This window comes from Onychomys torridus, chromosome 15, assembly GCF_903995425.1.
Source record: "Onychomys torridus chromosome 15, mOncTor1.1, whole genome shotgun sequence".
Classification (NCBI taxonomy): Eukaryota; Metazoa; Chordata; class Mammalia; order Rodentia; family Cricetidae; genus Onychomys; species Onychomys torridus.
In genome coordinates this window covers 51,674,266-51,691,552 of record NC_050457.1, presented here as the reverse complement: position 1 = coordinate 51,691,552, position 17,287 = coordinate 51,674,266, and the positions used below count along the sequence as shown (strand labels likewise).

Here is a 17,287-nt window from a genome sequence, read left to right as displayed (position 1 = left end):
TCCTTCCTTCCTTTCTTCTTTCCTTCCTTCCTTCCTTCCTTCCTTCCTTCCTTCCTTCCTTCCTTTCTTTCTTTTTTTAAGACAGGGTCTGACCTGGAACTCACTATGAGACTAACCTGGTCTTGAACTCACAGAGATCCCTTGGCTCTGCCTCCCAGGTGCTAAGATTAAAGGTACATGCAATCTTAATTATCAAATCTGGCTCTAAGATACCAAAGTCATTGGCTTGACCACATCTGAATGGAATTGTGTCTTTTCTGAGAGTTGCTTTGCATCATCTTATTTCTATTATTCTTCTCTATTAGATTCCAAATCCCAGGTTGGATGGGGATGAAGAGAATTATATAAAGAAGTCTATCTAATATGCTGTTTGGCTTCCAGAGGTTGTAACAATTTATAACTTCTGAGGTCAAATAATGTATATAGAGACGTACATGATTTGTGGATGTCATGTGTCTGTGAGTGTTAATGGATTTCATAACCTGTCTGTGTATGCTTATAGTCACTGGTTCATGAGGCAGTCAGTAATGGCCTGGGGGCTGTTGGAAGTAATGCACTGTACTAGGAACATGGGCTCATGTCCTTTGGAATCAGGGGTCTTTTAAAGGACTAGAGTACTAGAATATTCAAACTGAAGGGATTCCCACAGCATATCTAATCCAATTTCCTTCTTCTAAGGTGAAGTCCAGGTTGAGAAGTTCAGAGCTTTTGTCTGGAGCAGATTTAGTAGATGGCAGGGATATGGCCAGATTGGGTATCCTACCTATCTTGATAGGGTCTTTCCCCATCTTTGTCCGGTCATCTCCTCTGTGCTTCTGCTGCAGCAGCTGACCTGCATCAGGTGTCCTTAAGGAAGCCCTGCTTGCCACCCCTTATTGCTTCCCTCTGCTGCAAATGCAAACCAGGCAGTCATGCTCTGAGCTCATAAAAGGGCCTAATGGGATACAGACAGCAAATTCCAACCCAAGCTCCAGCATTCGTGCCACATGCACACTGCTGAGAGAATATTCAAACTGATCTGTAGCAACTCTTGGACGTAACTCCCCACCAACTTTAAACCTGGAGCAGTATTTTATGTGGGTGTATGAGGTGCTGGGGTGGGGTTGGGTGAGTTAGTCAGAGGCTCTGCTAAGCGGAGCCAGACTCTCTGCACTCCTCTGCAGGAGACACAGTCTCTTTCAGCTAGGCCAGGGCTGCTGGCCGAGGCAATCCCTCAGGGGGTGGGGGGCATTTGCGCTTGTGTGCGTGTACACACATACACACACACACACCAGCTCTGTGATGAAACAATTGGCTTTTTATTGGTCCAGAAACCATAAGGAATCTTATTTTCTCTAAAACCAGAACCTTTGACTGTGACATTCATTGTTTGTTTAAGGTAGACAAGAAAAGCCTTTTCCTAATGAACAGAAACAAAGCAAACTAGGTAGGCCACTGTAGGAAAGCTCATGTCTGCAAAGACAAGATTAGACCTCAGCTTTGTATGCTGCAGCCTTTACTGTGTGAAAGGCAGCTGCAGGCCTGATGCAGCCTTGCCCCACACCAGTGAATCCTGAGGCTAGGAAGGCAGAGAAAGAAGGGAATATAAGGATCTCATGTTTGCGTTGCTTGATGTTACCTTTGTAGTTCCAGACCATAGGCTCAGAGGAAACGCCTAAACAGTTACATTGGGTAGCGAAAGGTAGGATGATACACTGTATCCGTATACAGTTACACAGGTAGCATGAGGTAGAATGATACATTGTATCCATACCCAGTTATGCAGGTAGCATTAAGCAGGATGGTACATTGTATCCATACATAGTTACAGTGGTAGCATAAGGTGTGATGATACACTGTATCCATACACAGTTACACAGGTAGAATGATACATTGTATCCATACCCAGTTATGCAGGTAGCATTAAGCAGGATGGTACATTGTATCCATACACAGTTACAGAGGTAGCATAAGGTGGCATGATACACTGTATCCATGGGTGTCACTCTGTGAGGTGTGTAGCATTTCTGTCTTGGTTATCTCCACTACAGAGTAGAGATGAGGTTGGCCACACCCTCATGAGTTAGTGTAAGAACTGAATGGGGTCCAGCAGGTGAGGTCTTCAGTATTGTGCTGGGCATGTGGTCAGAAAATGTGACTCCTGAACCCCTTGAGCTGGGGCTTTATGCTTCTTTCTCTGCTGTTCTTTGTCACTTTGGAGCCAATTATTAAAAGGGCCTCAAATCAGTTTCCTCACTCATAAAATGCTCTTAGGTTAAAGATAAGCTTTCTTAATGGAGAGAAACACAAAGAAATTGAAGAAAGTTTTTATCATTTAAAAAATCCTCTTTAAAATCATTATTATTGTTGTTAGATTTATTTATTTTAGATGCATGAATATTCTGCCTTCTTGTATCTGTGTGCACCACATGTGTGCCCGGTGATGCTGGAGGCCAGAAGAAGGTATTGGATCTCCTGGAATTGGCATTACCCAACAATGGTGAGCCACAGTGTGGATGCTGGGAACTGAACCTGTCCTCTGTAATAGCAACAAGTGCTCTTAACTGCTCAGCCATGTCTCCAGCCCCAAGTATTGGTGAAATTATTAAGGCCACTCCACATAGTTAAAAGGGAGGTTTATTTTGTGGGGTAAGTTACAAATCAAGGGATAGGTTGCAGGGTCTGGGAAAGGTATGGCGCAGTCCAGCGGTGTTCTCTGGGGAACTCTGCTCGGTCTACCTCCAGCGTCCAGGGTCCTGGAACCAAGAGAGGCCTCTCCTTTTGATCCTGGGTCTTCAGCATCCTCTCTCAGCCCCACCTTGTAGGTGTGACCATTACCCAAGCCTCAATGGGGATTGGAACTTCCAGGCCAAGGCTGGAATGGCTACCCACTACACCAGAGTTTCTATGTTTATGCTATAATTAATTATCAAACTCCCAAACATGTTTAGTCTGTGTGCTGTTTTATTTATGTATTTATTGTAGCTTTACTGGGGACTAAGGCCTTGCCTGCTAGTTAGGTGCTCTGCCACTGAACTAAATCTCCAGCCTTATGTTCATTCTTTTCTTTAGGTGAGACCAGACTTGACTTGCCTTTCGGGAGTTTTTTATTTTTATTTATTTATTTATTTATTTATTTATTTATTTATTTATTTATTTTAATAGATTAGACAATTTACAAAGAAAAGAAGTTTTTGTGTGGTTTGTTTGGGGTTTTTATTTTAAGGGGCTGATAACTTCAGGATTGGGTAGCTACATCAAGCAAGGGTCTTATAGGAACTTTAACTTATGTGGGATGGGGAGGGGCCAATAGACATGCATGAGAGAAAAAACAAGGGTCAGGCTCACTTTATACTAATCCCTTTCATGGTTACTAATCTAGCCTTTTGAGAGCAAAAACTCACAGGGGAAAGGCATTCATCCATCCATGAGGCCTCAGCTTTCAAGGTCAAAACACCTTCCCCAAGCTCTACCTCCAAGACTGCCTCACTGGGAATCCAGCTTCCACTGACTTTTGGCGGGGACCACCATATACAAACCATAGCATTAGTTACATTCCAACCATGGTCCTTAGTTCTTAGCACTTTGGGATCTTCTGCTTCCTGATTCAGAAGTATTTTTCATCATTATTACTCTCTTCCCCATCTCTTCCTTCCCTCATTCCTTCACAGGGGAAATTGCTGACCGCTCAGAGCATCATGTACAACTGGGAGTATCGTCCACTGTTTCATTCCCCTTTGGTCAGTGATACAGGTAATGGCCCCTGGGGAAGCTCCTAAGATAATAGGCTCTTCTTTAGAACATTCTAGAAAAAGCTCCAAATTTCTTACCTATGGCTCCTTTTGGCTCACATATATGTTGGAGGTGCCTATAGCATTGCTGGAGCAGATCTCAGACACTGACTCCTGATACCATTTCCTGGGGCAGCTGGGGGTAGAGTTGGGTGAGTCTAAGCCCTCCAGAAAGCAGCGATGGCATGGGGAAGATTCATGCCAACACCGTGCTTTCCCAGAAATCTGCTCTCGGCAAATACTCTGCTGCCGCCATCAACAGCCCATGCCACTCTCCATAGGTTATTTTTAGCAGAAAGAGGAGGGAGAGCTGGTGGCTGTCACATGGCTTCAGTGTTGAGCAGCATCTACCTGGTGAGAAGTGTACCTTTTGCTGGGTCTTCAGCACCCAATATTTTGGATTCCTCTGGAGTCCCACAGAACTACCTTGAGAAAGCCCACCTACAATCCTGTGCCATGTCACAGAGGCTGCCTGCTGAGGGAAGAATGGCAGGTGACAGGGACTGTGTGAAATGAAGTTGAGCCATGTACCCCAGGTGCCTAGAATTAATGGCCCTGCTCCCATAAGAAGGTTGCCATGGGAAAAGAGAGCACTGTCCCGCCTTTGAGTCTTTACGAACTCCCCCCTCCTGCGAGAAGAGCTTACGCTTATTTTATTTTGGACATCAAAGTATTTAGGGAACACACATTAGTCTGAAGTGACCTTAGTCATTGCTGTTTTAGCTGCTAAAGGAGGTCAACTGAGGTAATAGTATTTTTAAGGCAGGGGTTGGGGAGGTACTTGAAAAACATCTAGGAATATTCCAGGGCCTCTGACCTCATAGTAACAAGTGTTGGATTTCTTTGTAAACAAGACTTTTAAAGATCATTTTAAAATGGAACAAGTTAAGAGGCTTATTTAAGTAACTTAGATCAAGGTGAAAAGGGTGTGTCCTGAGAAGCTCACAAGGAAACTGTCAGCACAGGCATAGGTGTAAAAATGATACTTACACTGAAGAATTAGGTAAATGTCCTATAGTACGAGAGCCAGCGACCCGGGACACCAGCATCTCAGTTGGCTTTAATTTACGTGTTGATGTATTTGCGCATGCATTGTATATGCATGTGCTTTTGTGTATTGCTATGTAAAGATATTAACATAGATCTAATATAATAGAACATTTATACCCAGTAATTTGCCTTTCATTTGCTTCATTTTAATCTATTTATCCCCCAAGTTTTTGTGGCTATCTTTTGAATGGGACAATAGAGGATCATTTATATTTTGAGTCACCTTCTGATCCCGTGGAAATGTCAAGAAATATTTTTATGATGTATTACCACTTGGCATCATTGCTTCAGTAATTTCATTCGTTTCTCATTTGAACTTTCACGGTTTGCAAGAGCCAAAGCAAAATATAGTGAACGGAAAAATAGCAAATTAAAATAAGTCAAGTAAATTGTCTCTCCAATTGGTGAGGGACTCTGCAGTAGGAACGGTGAGATTGATATTCGAGGTCACCTTGTATCCAGGTGTTTGGAGGTACATTGAGTGTTTCAGTTACTGCTGTATGTGGTCAGCTCAGACCGTCTGCTGCTGGTCACAAGGCAATGCTATGGGTATGCAGCAACCCTCCACGGAGACGACTCAGTCTCATCCTGCCAACCTGTGCTTTCAGTGCAGCAAACAGGAGGATTTCCCTGAGGAAACATTCCAGTCTAAGGGCAGAGCACACTTCGGGTCCTGTTCCTCTCCCAGGCGGGAGTGTGGGTGTGTATCCTCCCAACAGGGCACTTTGCCAGAGAGTCATCATGGTCAGGCATGGAAATTTCAACGGGGTGGGGGGGGGGGGAGAGGGATGTCCAGAAAGAAGCCACTTCATTGAAGAATTTTATCTTCTCGTGAAATATATTTTCCTATAGATAAACTCAAGATGCATTAAATTCCAACGTGTTAGTCTGACCCAACTTATCGTGACTCTTCCTGCCCCAAAGCAGCTTTCCTATATCAGTGTTACAAAGTTGGGGGCTGTTTTAACTACACAGAGAGACCATGCTGCCCCAAAACTGATGATATTGGTGTATAATCAGAATTCTCTAGAAGCAGAGCAAGAGAGGGTGTATGTATAAACGTCTTCAGGTTCTGTATAGACACAGACACATGCACATGGATACATTTTATATGTGTGGGAGTGTTAGGGAGACAAAGAAAGACTGAGATTGGGAAATCATATTACACAGTTAGAGTGACTAGTAATTCTACAATCTGTTGAGCAGTCCAGAGGCAAGGAATTCAGGAGAACATTAATGGCATAGTCCTCAGCTGAAGCACCACGCACAGGGTAGAAAAGAGAAGCTGAAAACATACATGTGGTATCTGTGTTGGGGTCTCAAGGACAGTGGGGTCTCCTTCGGGGTGTCTTAATCCTTTCTCTTAAGATCTTTGACTACTTTGAGGTCTTCTGCCCACATTCTGGGTAGAGTAGGGAAGGGGGAGGCAGCTTTATTCAGTCTACTGACTTGTACGTTAATGTTAGCCTAATGTGGTAGTGCATTTTCTATACTCCCAGGATTTGGGAGGCGGAGGCAAGAAGCATGTTGACTCCATGTGATTCTATGCCAACTTGGGCTACATAGTGGGCTCTGTGCTTGCCTGGGTTCTTAGTGAATGGCTGTATCTAAATTAGTCAATAAATAAACAGAGTTTCACTTATCTGCAGTGTGCCTTAATAAGAACATCTGCACAGCTGTTGCACTAACCAAGTGGGCTCCATAGCCTAGCCAGGATGACCTGGAACATTAACCATCATAGTTGGGATCCATAACTTCACTTTCCTGCCCTGTTTCTATCCTCTTTGTTCAAGAATGAACTGTGAACAATGAAAACATTCTGTAGGCTAGCCTTGAATCTACTCTGTAGCCTTGTCAGACCTTGAACTTGAAACCTATATCCTCCTAAGTACCTGGAATTCCAAGCCTGTGCCAGCCTGCTCCACTTAGACAATTGGGCTCTGCTGCCAAAATGCAGAGAATCCAGTGTTCTCACCTGTCTGAGTGAAGTGATCAGTACCTCCCTGCGTCAGGTAAAAGGCTGTCTGATAAAGTGTAGCAAATTGTAATGTATACTGGGGGGGGGGGGGGGGGGGGCAGGGCTCAGTGAGTTGTTGCAAGTACCTGACCCAGCTGAAATTTTCAATGGATGTTATTATTACTGTTGTACCTGTTGCTACATTTATACATTTCTGCCATTTTGAAACATCTCTTATCAGTAGTATAGGGTTAGGAGTGATTTATACCCTTCTTTGATTTATCAGAAAGTATTCCTGTTTTAGAATTCATTTTAGAGTGCTGTTGTACTAACAGTGCCTCTGATCAGGTCTTGCCTAATAATCATGCCAGAGAAAAGGAAGGGTTGCTTCACAGAAACTTGCTTTGTGAACTTTGCTGATAAGCCTTTTAATATTGAGATATCTTACAGCTGTATATTAATCTGCCCTGGCCAACTGAACTGGTTTGTATCTTAGTTTTGAGTCAGAGAGAAAATACCATGACTGCGATGTGTGCGCTTGACAAGTATCCCAGAACCTCCCACACTGATGGCTCCTGTGTGGACTGCAATGGGTGCCTAGGGGTGATGCCCTGGCCCCTTCTCCATTTGCTGAAAGTGCTCTAGGTTCATGCCTCCTCCCAAACAGCTGGCTCCATTTCTTCCAAATGCCCACTGTCACTCAGCCTGTCTTCTAAGTATTTAGCTTTAAAAACACTGTTCTCCTATTCTGAGACTTGAAAGAACATAAATTATCTCAAGATCATTGGGTAGAGAAATTTGTTAAGGGGTACAGGGTGAGTGAAGAGGATAAAGTACTTAGAAATGTAAAGATCTTGTCCTTTTGTGGTTGAGAGGCTTTGCTTTATTGGAATTTGGTAGGTTTGATTAGAACTTGGTGTTTAAGTCTATGTTGTTAAGCACAGCTCTACCCCATTGGCAAACTATATGGACACGATACTATCTAGCAATGACTGTGGGCTTGTGGTTGGACTTTATCACATATACAGTCATTCACTGATGCTCACTCTATTTATATTCCAATTCATGTCAATGCTGGGCTGCCCAAATATGTATTAAGAATTCACAGTTCTCCTCTGAGATGACCTGGTCACCTTGCTTGCTTTCCCAGCATCTCTTCTCAGCAAGAGATGTCAAACAGCCATTGTTCTTAAGAATGGTCAACCATTGGAGGATATTGCTCAGTGGTAGAGTGCTTAACCAGAATGCATGAGGTCCTAGGTTCTGACCCAAAACAAAACAAAAACACACACACAAAATAATGGTCAGATCATGCAGGTAAGGTGTGCATGATTCTAGCCCTTGGTATGTGGAGGCAAGAAGGTCAGGAACTCAAGGCCAACCTCAGGCAGACATGCCCAACTTCTTGGCAAGTGGCATGACATTGTCATCTACAAAGCCCATAGGTTAAGAACTACATACTAGAGTTTTAAAATGCTTACAAAAATTTTAAAAAGTGTAATTTAAAAATGAAATAAAAAACCCTCAATGTTTTAGGGAAATCTATAATCACTCATTGCTGTTCTTGGCCACATGTAGCACCCATGCTACAGATTGAATAAACATGGCTGCCGTAGTGAGTGGGGGTCCAGCCTAAGAGTAAACCAACAACAGAGTGGCTGAAGCAACTTTGGCAAGACACAAACCAAGTTTGTCTATTTGTCATTCCTTCTGGCATTTTCCTTTTTCCCACTTGCATACTGGGGATCGAAGCAAAGACTGCACATCACACATGCTCAGCCAGGACTCTTCCTCTGTGCTACATCACCAACCCGACACAGACTCTGCACAATCTCCCCTGCCTGCATTTTAGACGCCTTCTCCTTTTCTTGTCCCTGTGGTGTCTCTTGAGAGCTATAAAAATTAGTGTATTTCAGAGAATTTTAGATGTCTTCTTCTTTGTCTGTATATCTTGAATATCTACTAGATTAGAAGAAACTCAGTCCTTTCTTTTAGGGTTAGAAGGGCACCTTCAATGCCCAAACTGAGATGATTCAAAACCATATTTGACTTTGGTTCTAATAAAGACGGGGTTCTCAAATTGTACATCACTTCCTCAGAGACATCTGGTTTTAGAAAGCCAATATAGTGATGAGCCTTTTTTGTTTTATACTAAAATCTATTGCTCTTTTTCAGATTTGGTCAATTTGAGGACAGACCTTTTCATGGCTGTTGGAATCTCTTATGCTCTAACTCACCTATGCCTCAGCCTTCTACCTGCCATTTATTTCATCATAGCCTCTCTGGCCTTCTCTATTAACAGATGAAAGCAAAACCCATTCAAAATTCTATGCACATAATGCTTTCTCTTTTGTGCTTTTCCAGAGTGGCTTTAGTCTATATCCTCATTTGCAAAGACCCAAATCTGATCAGCAGGAACTATATTTTGATTGGCTGTTGGACATTCATAGCTCTGTAACTAAATGGTTATTGTTCCCTGGAGTGGTGGGCCTGGGCCAGAACATGGCCTTTATGATTTCAAGGGGCCAAATGGAAGCTGTGAATGTCCTGGCAACAGATTGAGTAAATACAAGCTCCCATAGTCTCAGAGACAGCGGTAGGTAGGTGGTTTGCTGGCACATAGCTGGAGGTTCCCTATAACCCTGTGGTCCATCTAGCATTCACTATCATGATTGGATTTAGTTTGCTTTGTAAATTAGGGTTATTCTCTCAGGAGTGCATTTTTTTTACAGTGCTGTTCATATCATTCTGTTTTCTCATATTTAATAGTCCTTAGTCTGGATCTGTCCCTTCACTGTGGATGTGCAAATACTCAGCCTAAGAGTTGACAATTTTGCAAGCCACCATGACCAACAAAACAAACTATAGCAATCTTTCTCGTCAGACTTTCTTGGACCACTAGTCTCATTAATTATGAAAGGTTGGCCTTAACTTAGACTTTTTCACAACTAGCTCTAAAAACTCAAATTAACCTGTTTTTTTTTTTTTTTTTTTTTTTTATTAATCTATGTTCTGCCATGTGGCTCAGTTACCCCTCCTCAGTAAGGTACTTCTGACTTGCTCCAAGGCTGCTGGTGAAAATCCATGCACCAAGATTCTTCTTCCTCTCTCTCCCTGGAAATCCTGTCTATTCTCTCCTGCCTGGCTATTGGCCATTCAGCTCTTTATTAAACCAATCAGAAGGTGCCTTGACAAAGACACATCTTTGCAGTGCAAACAGATGTTCCACAAACAATAACAAACTCCAGTGGTTTCACTCCTGTGGCCTTACACAGAAGAACAAACACATTTCAGTACTCATCCTTTCTACTCTTCAGGGTTAGAGCTTGCTTTCTTTCTTTTTTAATATTTTATTTATTTTTATGTACATTGGTGCTTTGCCTGTATGCATGTCTGTATGATAGTATTGGATCCCCTAGAACTGGAGCTAACAGACAGATGTGAACTGCCATGTGGGTGCTGGGAATTGAACCCAGGTCCTCTGAAAGAGCAGCCAGTGCTCTTAACCACTGAGCCACCTCTCCAGACCCAGGGTTAGAGCTTTCTATCATGTCCACCCTACAGATCAGGAAACAGGCCTTGAAACCCCACAGGGTTCAAGGCCTGAGGTTGAAGTTTATACTTAACTCAAGTTTCAGGATGTATCCTAGTTAGGGTTTCTATTGCTGTGAAGAGACATCATGACTCAGATGACTCTTATAAAGGAAAAACATTTAATTGAAGTGACTTACATTTTTAGAGGTGTAGTCCATTATCAGCATGGCAGGAAGCATGGCAATGTGCAGGCAGACATGGTTCTGGAGAAGGAGCCATCCAGATCACCAGCCAGCAGGAAGAGAGAGAGACACTGGGCCTGGCTTGAGCTTTTGAAACCTTAAAGCCCACCTCCAGTGACATACTTTCTCCAACTCTAACAAGGCCACACCTCCTAATAGTGCCACTCCCTATGGGTTTATGGGGACCATTTTCATTCAGACTACTTCAGGATTCCTCATCTCTTGTTGAGATTTTGCCGAGTGGTCCTCAAGTGCCATCACCAACAGAAAAAGCACAGGGAATCGCATGCAGGAGGAGCAGAGGTGGCCAAGCTTCTTTAGCAATGCCCTTGTCCTATGCTCCATTTTTTAGTCCACCAACCAATGGACAGCTGATCTAGCAGAGCTTACACAGGTGAACATGATGGAGTTTTTAAAAACTAACCCCATTTGCTGCATGTTTTGTTTTGTTTTGTTTTGCTATTGTGGGTGGCTTTAGAGGTAATAAATGACAGTATTAGCTAGCAACAATTAATTACTGAGACCCATCAGAGCAGATCCAGCTTGTTGTACAACACTAATCCCCAAACACAACAGCTGTCTCCTTCATCAGAAAGGCTGTGGCTGCTTGCAAGCAACCCCCAAAATATGATGTCATTGACTGTTGAAATCCTACACAGAAAAGGAGATGGGTGGGGGGTCACAGGACTCTCACGTGAGATTCCAGCCATCCCTTCTCCTCCTAGACAGCTATATATGATTTTGCCTAATCTCACATGGCCTTGTGGTCTCTGGGGCTGCTAGAATGTATAGACCATAGAAGGCTAATTTAAGAAGGCTCCATCTATGCTGGGGGGGGGGTGCTTTTTGGTGGTGCTACTGCTTTAGGGTTGCCCACACTCCTATATGGAACCCCTCCAAATTGGACTTTGGTAGAATTGTACTTTGGCTTGTCACTGGTACCCTATAGGTAGATGCTTGTCTCTCCAGGGAAAAAGTTTCTGAAACTCTGGGTCTAGGGACACAAGAGGGAATCCACAGGGTTCCCTGCTCTCATTTACTTCAAATTCTAGTGAGGAGAAACAGAAAGTTAATGTGTTAATGAATAACCAGGCAGTGGTGATGAATGCTTATTGAATATGTTTTTTGAATGAAATTCTCAGTTTATTTATAGTGCTTTCTTTTTCTTTACCAGGATAAAAGTACACAGGCAAGATGATGAAGTACCCAGTTATGTTTTCAGGTCAAATCAGAATCGCGCTAACCTCTAACTGAAACCCTAGGCTGGTTCATAGACTGGGACCTGAGGTCTGGCTGCTTCTATTTCTGTTAGGTGGCCTCAGGCTCATCTCAAGCAGATCTTTTCCTGTGTTTCTTCATTTGTTACCTGAGGGAATTGGACTGAATCTGTAGCTGTAAATTCTGCTCTCAAAGCCAAGAACACCTCTGCTCCATCCACCTGCTTTTTCTTCCTTCTCCTCTTCTTCATAACCAACTCAGTTCCCTTAGTGTTGTTGGAACATGGACAGCCTATAGCAACCACATCCCCTGGAAAGACAACTGCCTTCCCTCCCCCAGGAGACATTAACTGCCCCTAACTCTTCAGCTGGGGCTCCCTGAACACTTTTGATCCATGGTTTATGGAATCCATGGATATAGAATCTTTGGGTGCATAGGGCTAACTGCTTAGGAAATGGCAAGTCCCAGGGGGGAACATGTAAATGGCAAGAGAAAAAGGCCAGAACCCTTGGCTATCAGAACAACGCCAACCCTGGCATTATCTTTCTACTACATTTCTGCAGCATCCATCTAGACAGTGTGAGCGGTAAGGTTAGCCTCAGGGGAAAAACTTGAAAAGGTGATAAGATCAAGTCTAGTTAGTTAGGGGGATGGGTATCTACAAGCCATCAGTGAGAGTAAAATTTGTCACAGGTATTTTGTCTGGCTGTTTTAAAACTACACATAGCCTTTGACTGGAGGCTCACCTCTCTAGATGCGTGCTGATAAAATGCTCGCATTTGAACGCGTTCCCTCTGGAACGTTTGAAATGGGGCAACATGAAAATGAAACATTTATCAGTAAAGGAATAAATAAAATATGCTAGGCCTGCGTTTCTGAATGCTGTGTGGCAGTTTTCAGAGAAGTGGGTTTCTGTGAGCGGAATGATCTCACCATCATCAGTGGTGGAAAGAAAAGCTAGGCACAATCTGTGACTAGTTAGTAATAGGCGAAGTTGGTGTTCTCATACACTATATAAATTTGTATCCAGAAAGAAGTGGGGAAGAGAATACAGTTAGTTGGAGAGGAAGCATACAGATGTGAACATACATCTTAAGCAGTTAATGATACCTTAATGCACATCACTACACTAACCAGGTTCTAAGATTGGTAGACTCTAAGGTTTGATTGACAGATGCTCATCTGCCTGCAGTGGTCCCTTCCTCCCTGACACTCCTCCTTCTTCCAGCACAGAGCCCTCCATTCCTCCTCCCTCTCTCCTCCTCCTTCATTGAGGATCTGCCAGCAGGAGAAATTCCTCCCTTTGCCCTCCCACCCTTCTGGAAGCTGTGGGTTGGCAAGTGCCCATTAAATGCCCTGAGGCAACCTCCTTCTATGAAGGATGCTGGGAAATGTGGGCCCTCTGTCACATCCCAGGACCTCCCTGTGGACCTCTTACAAGCCCACAGTGGCCTTCCATTCTTAGGTTGGAACTAAGTAACTCCCACAGGAGAGCCCAAAGGTATTTCTGCACCTAGTAGACCTTGGAAGCATCTGCTGCATGCTTCCTGGGTGTAAGAATCCATGGCTGCAGCCTTTCGGACACTTAGGGCCAGATCCCCCTTCCATGCCTGAATCCTGACTGTGCTGGTATGAGCCAGGCTCATTCTTGATAGGGACTTTTGTATAATAGTCACACTCGGGCCTGGAGAGATGGCTCAGCGGTTAAGAGCACTGACTGCTCTTCCAAAGGACCAGGGTTCAATTCTGAGCACCCACATGGCAGCTCACAACTGCCTGTAATTCCTGTTCCAGGGGATGCGACACCCTCACACAGACATATATGCAAGCAGAACACCAATGTGTATAAAATACAAATAAACAAATTCTCTTTTTTAAAACATTAGTCACACTCACAAACTCTGAAACTTCTGCAAGGGTTCTAAACACAGACTTGGCCAAGTCTAAATAATTCAAATAGTCAAAGAAAGATTATCCATAGACTAATGTGTGTGGGGAGAGGCACTGAGTAGGGATTGTGTTAGGACCGTGACTTGACCTTCAGAAATGCAGAGAGCGTTAACTGCCCAGAATCACTCTCTGGAAGAGGGAGGCGGGGTGTCCGCAGAGGCCACCGTGAGATTCCTTTAGTGACCTCCAAGCTGATACAGGCTTGCACCATTCTGACTTGTCATGCCTTTGCTGGGGAAGCAGACCCAGAGTGGGAGGGTGGCAGTGTCTCCAATAGGAAGGGCTTTGGCAGCTGGAAGGCCCCACTCCAGAGATCTGCAGACTCTGCCTCCCTCCTCACACTAGCCTTGCTATCAATCACACATTGTTCTTTCTGAACAATGGAGGTGATTTTTCAGTAGGAATCTGACAAAATGTAGTAGAGTTAAAAAAAAAAAAAAAAAAAAAAAAAAAAGACAAAGACAAAATAACCCACTTCCACTTAGGAGACAAAATCAAGGCTGCCATAGGCAGAAATGCAGAGGGTTGCCTGTACATGCTCTGCCTCAGAACCGCTCTCCTCTAGTTCAGTCATCAGTCTTAATTTTTTTCCCTTCAACTTTATCTAAAAGGAAACTAAAACAGCTTGGCCCACCGAGGGCCAGGCATAGCTTTAAAGGGTTGCTTGGCTAAAAGGCAGGGACGGAGGGAGGGGCAATGTGCATTGTCAACTTCAGACACAGGCTGGGTGTTGGGGAGTACATCAGAGAGAAGCATGTCCACATCCAAGCCTGGACCCAGGAGGATAGCCCTTCCAGGCCATTGAGAACAGTGAGGTTTGAATGGAGCAGAGGAAGCCCGTGGAAGGAATATGGGTGTGGTCAAGACAATATATACAAGACACAACCGGCATGTGTGAGGTAGTGGGGCCTGTGTGAGTTTAGTTGTTAACATGGTGTTATACTCTACAAGTGGCCTTAAATAAACTTGGGGAGGTAGGTGGGCCAAAGGCTTGGTTATAAGACCTCATATACAGCAGGTAGTCGTCTGTCAAAATTGTTGATGTGATAGCTTTTCTCAACACTAAGAGAAACCATTGGATTTGTTCTAACTAGCTGCTCCCCAGAAATCTTTATGAAAATCTCCAGGAGGGATGGGAAGTCAACGTGGAGTGATCTATCACATTGCCTAGCATCTTGCCGTTTAGGCGAGTGGTCCATTTTCTTGAGGATGGATAAACACATGTCAGACTGAGCGGAAATGTTCGGAATTGAGACCTTCGTGCCCTGAGCTCTCAAAACTTTGGACTGACCTCCAAGTGTGTCTCAGTTTCTCCTTCCTCAGCTTGTGCAACCCTCCTCCCTACTTCCCCCAGTCACGCACATTCTGTGAGTTGTTCTAGTGTTTGTCTTTGAAAAGATTGATTTATGCATCTGTACAGGAAAATCCCAACGCCCTTCCCTCTTACTGCCATAAAGCTGCCATTTAATGAGGCGTTTAGAAGGCCACCCAGCCTCTTGAAATCTGAAGTGTCACACTGAGAGATTGTTACCAACAAGTATTTACATTGGAGCCACAGTTTTAACTCTCTTTTGGCAATTGATGAATTTACTACAAGAGCCAATAAATCCCTGGACAGATGAAGAACAGATTGGAGGGGGGTGGAGCTTCTGTTTGGGCCATTTTCTTTTGGAATGCTTTTAACACTTGGCCTTGGGAGGGTTGTGTCCTTTTGTTAAATGTTCAAGTCAGCCATTTCTGGGGCTGTGCCGAATGGCCTGTCAGGGCAGCATGGGAGAAGTGGTTAGGTTGTCCTGGGCCCTGCTGTGTGCAGGCCTAACACTGACATGGAGAGAATGTTTGAAAATGCATTTCCTTAGAAGTAGGGCTCAGGTCGGCAAGGCTGAACAGAGTACCACAGGCTGTAGAAGCTGAGGAAGAAAAGTCCCTCACGTGCCTACATTGTCTTATGTATTAGAAGGAAAAATTGCTGCTTCTGGAGGGTTTGGGAGTAGGCTTGGTTGTGGCACGTGCAGGTGCTATGAAGGGCTTTTTTTTCTCTGTGGATAAATGGAGTATTTAGAGGACTAGGGTGTTCAGGTTGTTTGCTTGTTTGTTTTCCAATGGCATCACCCTCTATAGCCCAGGCTAGCCTCACACACACAGGTTCTGTCTTGGTCTCTCAAGTACTGGGATTCCAGGTGTGAATGCTACCACAACTGACTTGTCCCACCACACCCATTTCTGTTCCAGATTGTGAGGGCAGACATCCAAGGGAACTTTAGAATGGTATCATTCCGTGGAACTTTCCAGAAGAGGGTACTGTTTTCTCTCTGAGGTGGCCAATTAGCCCCATATGAGATGGAACTTGCATGACCACATAATTGAATTTTGTTTTTATTTATTCTGTGCAGTAGTAAGGCTCAAACCCAGGGCCTCGTGTATGCTAGACCAGCATGCAACTGTTGACCACTGTCTGAGAAGGTGTTCTAGGGAAGGCATCCCTGAATGTAAGCCACCCCATCCAAGAACTCCACATTTCCATTGGTCTGTGTCCTCAGCCTGAGGACAGAATTCTAATTTTAATAGCCACGTTTGGTGATTACCAATAACCGTATCAGCCAGCACAATCTTTAGAGCTCTGTATTTTCTCTCAAGACCTTTGTGATAATCCTTTGATTTTTTACAGCCTGCTCATGAAGGATGAAAGTTTGCTAAGTAGTTCACTCCTATTAGGGAAACAGAGTCCCCAAGAAGACAAGTGAACGGCTCAGAACCTAGACCAATATGAACAGCAAAGCCAGGAGTGGAGCCAGGCCCCTCTCACCCCAACCCACCTCACCCAGCCCCTCTGAGCTGACTTTATGTGTTAATTGGAAGTACTACCCATCCACAAGGAGAGAAAGCTTTCCTGACATCTGGGATCTTGGCGGTGGGCCATGCATTTAATCTTTCTGCTTTAAAAAAACCAAACAGGCTTAATGAGCGGCAAGAGTTGGGAAATCCCTCTGGGCCCTTAAATCCAAGGAGGGGTTTCTCAGGAGCCAGAGGAAGTGGGCCAGACAGGTAGAGCAAGTCCCCTCCCCTCTGGCTTCAGTTGCATGGCCCTGTCTACTGTAGTTAACAAGCAGTAGACGGACCTGGGGTTCTACTTTTGTATCCCTAATGTGCAGTAAAAAGCCCAGACCCCAGGCCACATGCCATCATATACTTGGATAATCGCGATTTTATCAGCGCCTCTGGCAACCCCATTAGTGTGCCTCTTGTTGCCACTGCCGCAGGTAGAGGCCAGAACCCTCAACCCTCAAGTGCTTTAATTGGTTCCAGCCCTCTCCTCCCCCCCCTCCCTCAGTCTTACTGCTCCATCTCATGCTTGAGGATTGCAAGGAAAGCTAAGTGACGCTTCTCTTTCTGAGGTACCCCCACAGCCGTAAAGATGGCTTGACGGGCAGGATACTGGAGCGGAGGAGAGGTCTGGTTTGGAACAGTGCCACCTCCTCGCCAGCATCATCAGTTCTCAGGACTCCCTGTGGGGATTTAATGCCGGGTTGACTTGCCTCTCCACCTCCAGTCATTGACAACCCCAC

At 44.3% G+C, this 17,287-nt stretch overlaps 1 protein-coding gene across 6 annotated transcripts in view; it reads left to right on the top strand.

Moving 5' to 3' along the window:
• Positions 1-17,287, top strand: part of Pdzd2 (PDZ domain containing 2) — a 379,908-nt gene that overhangs the window by 194,675 nt on the left and 167,946 nt on the right. Inside the window, exon 1 of one of the 6 annotated variants that reach the window (XM_036206836.1) lies at positions 3,710-3,732. The exons of the other annotated variants lie outside the window; for them this stretch is intronic. The gene's annotated coding sequence lies outside the window, so the exon portion shown is untranslated. Of the gene's footprint in view, positions 1-3,709; positions 3,733-17,287 lie in introns of those variants that run through there. 6 annotated transcript variants of the gene reach the window in all.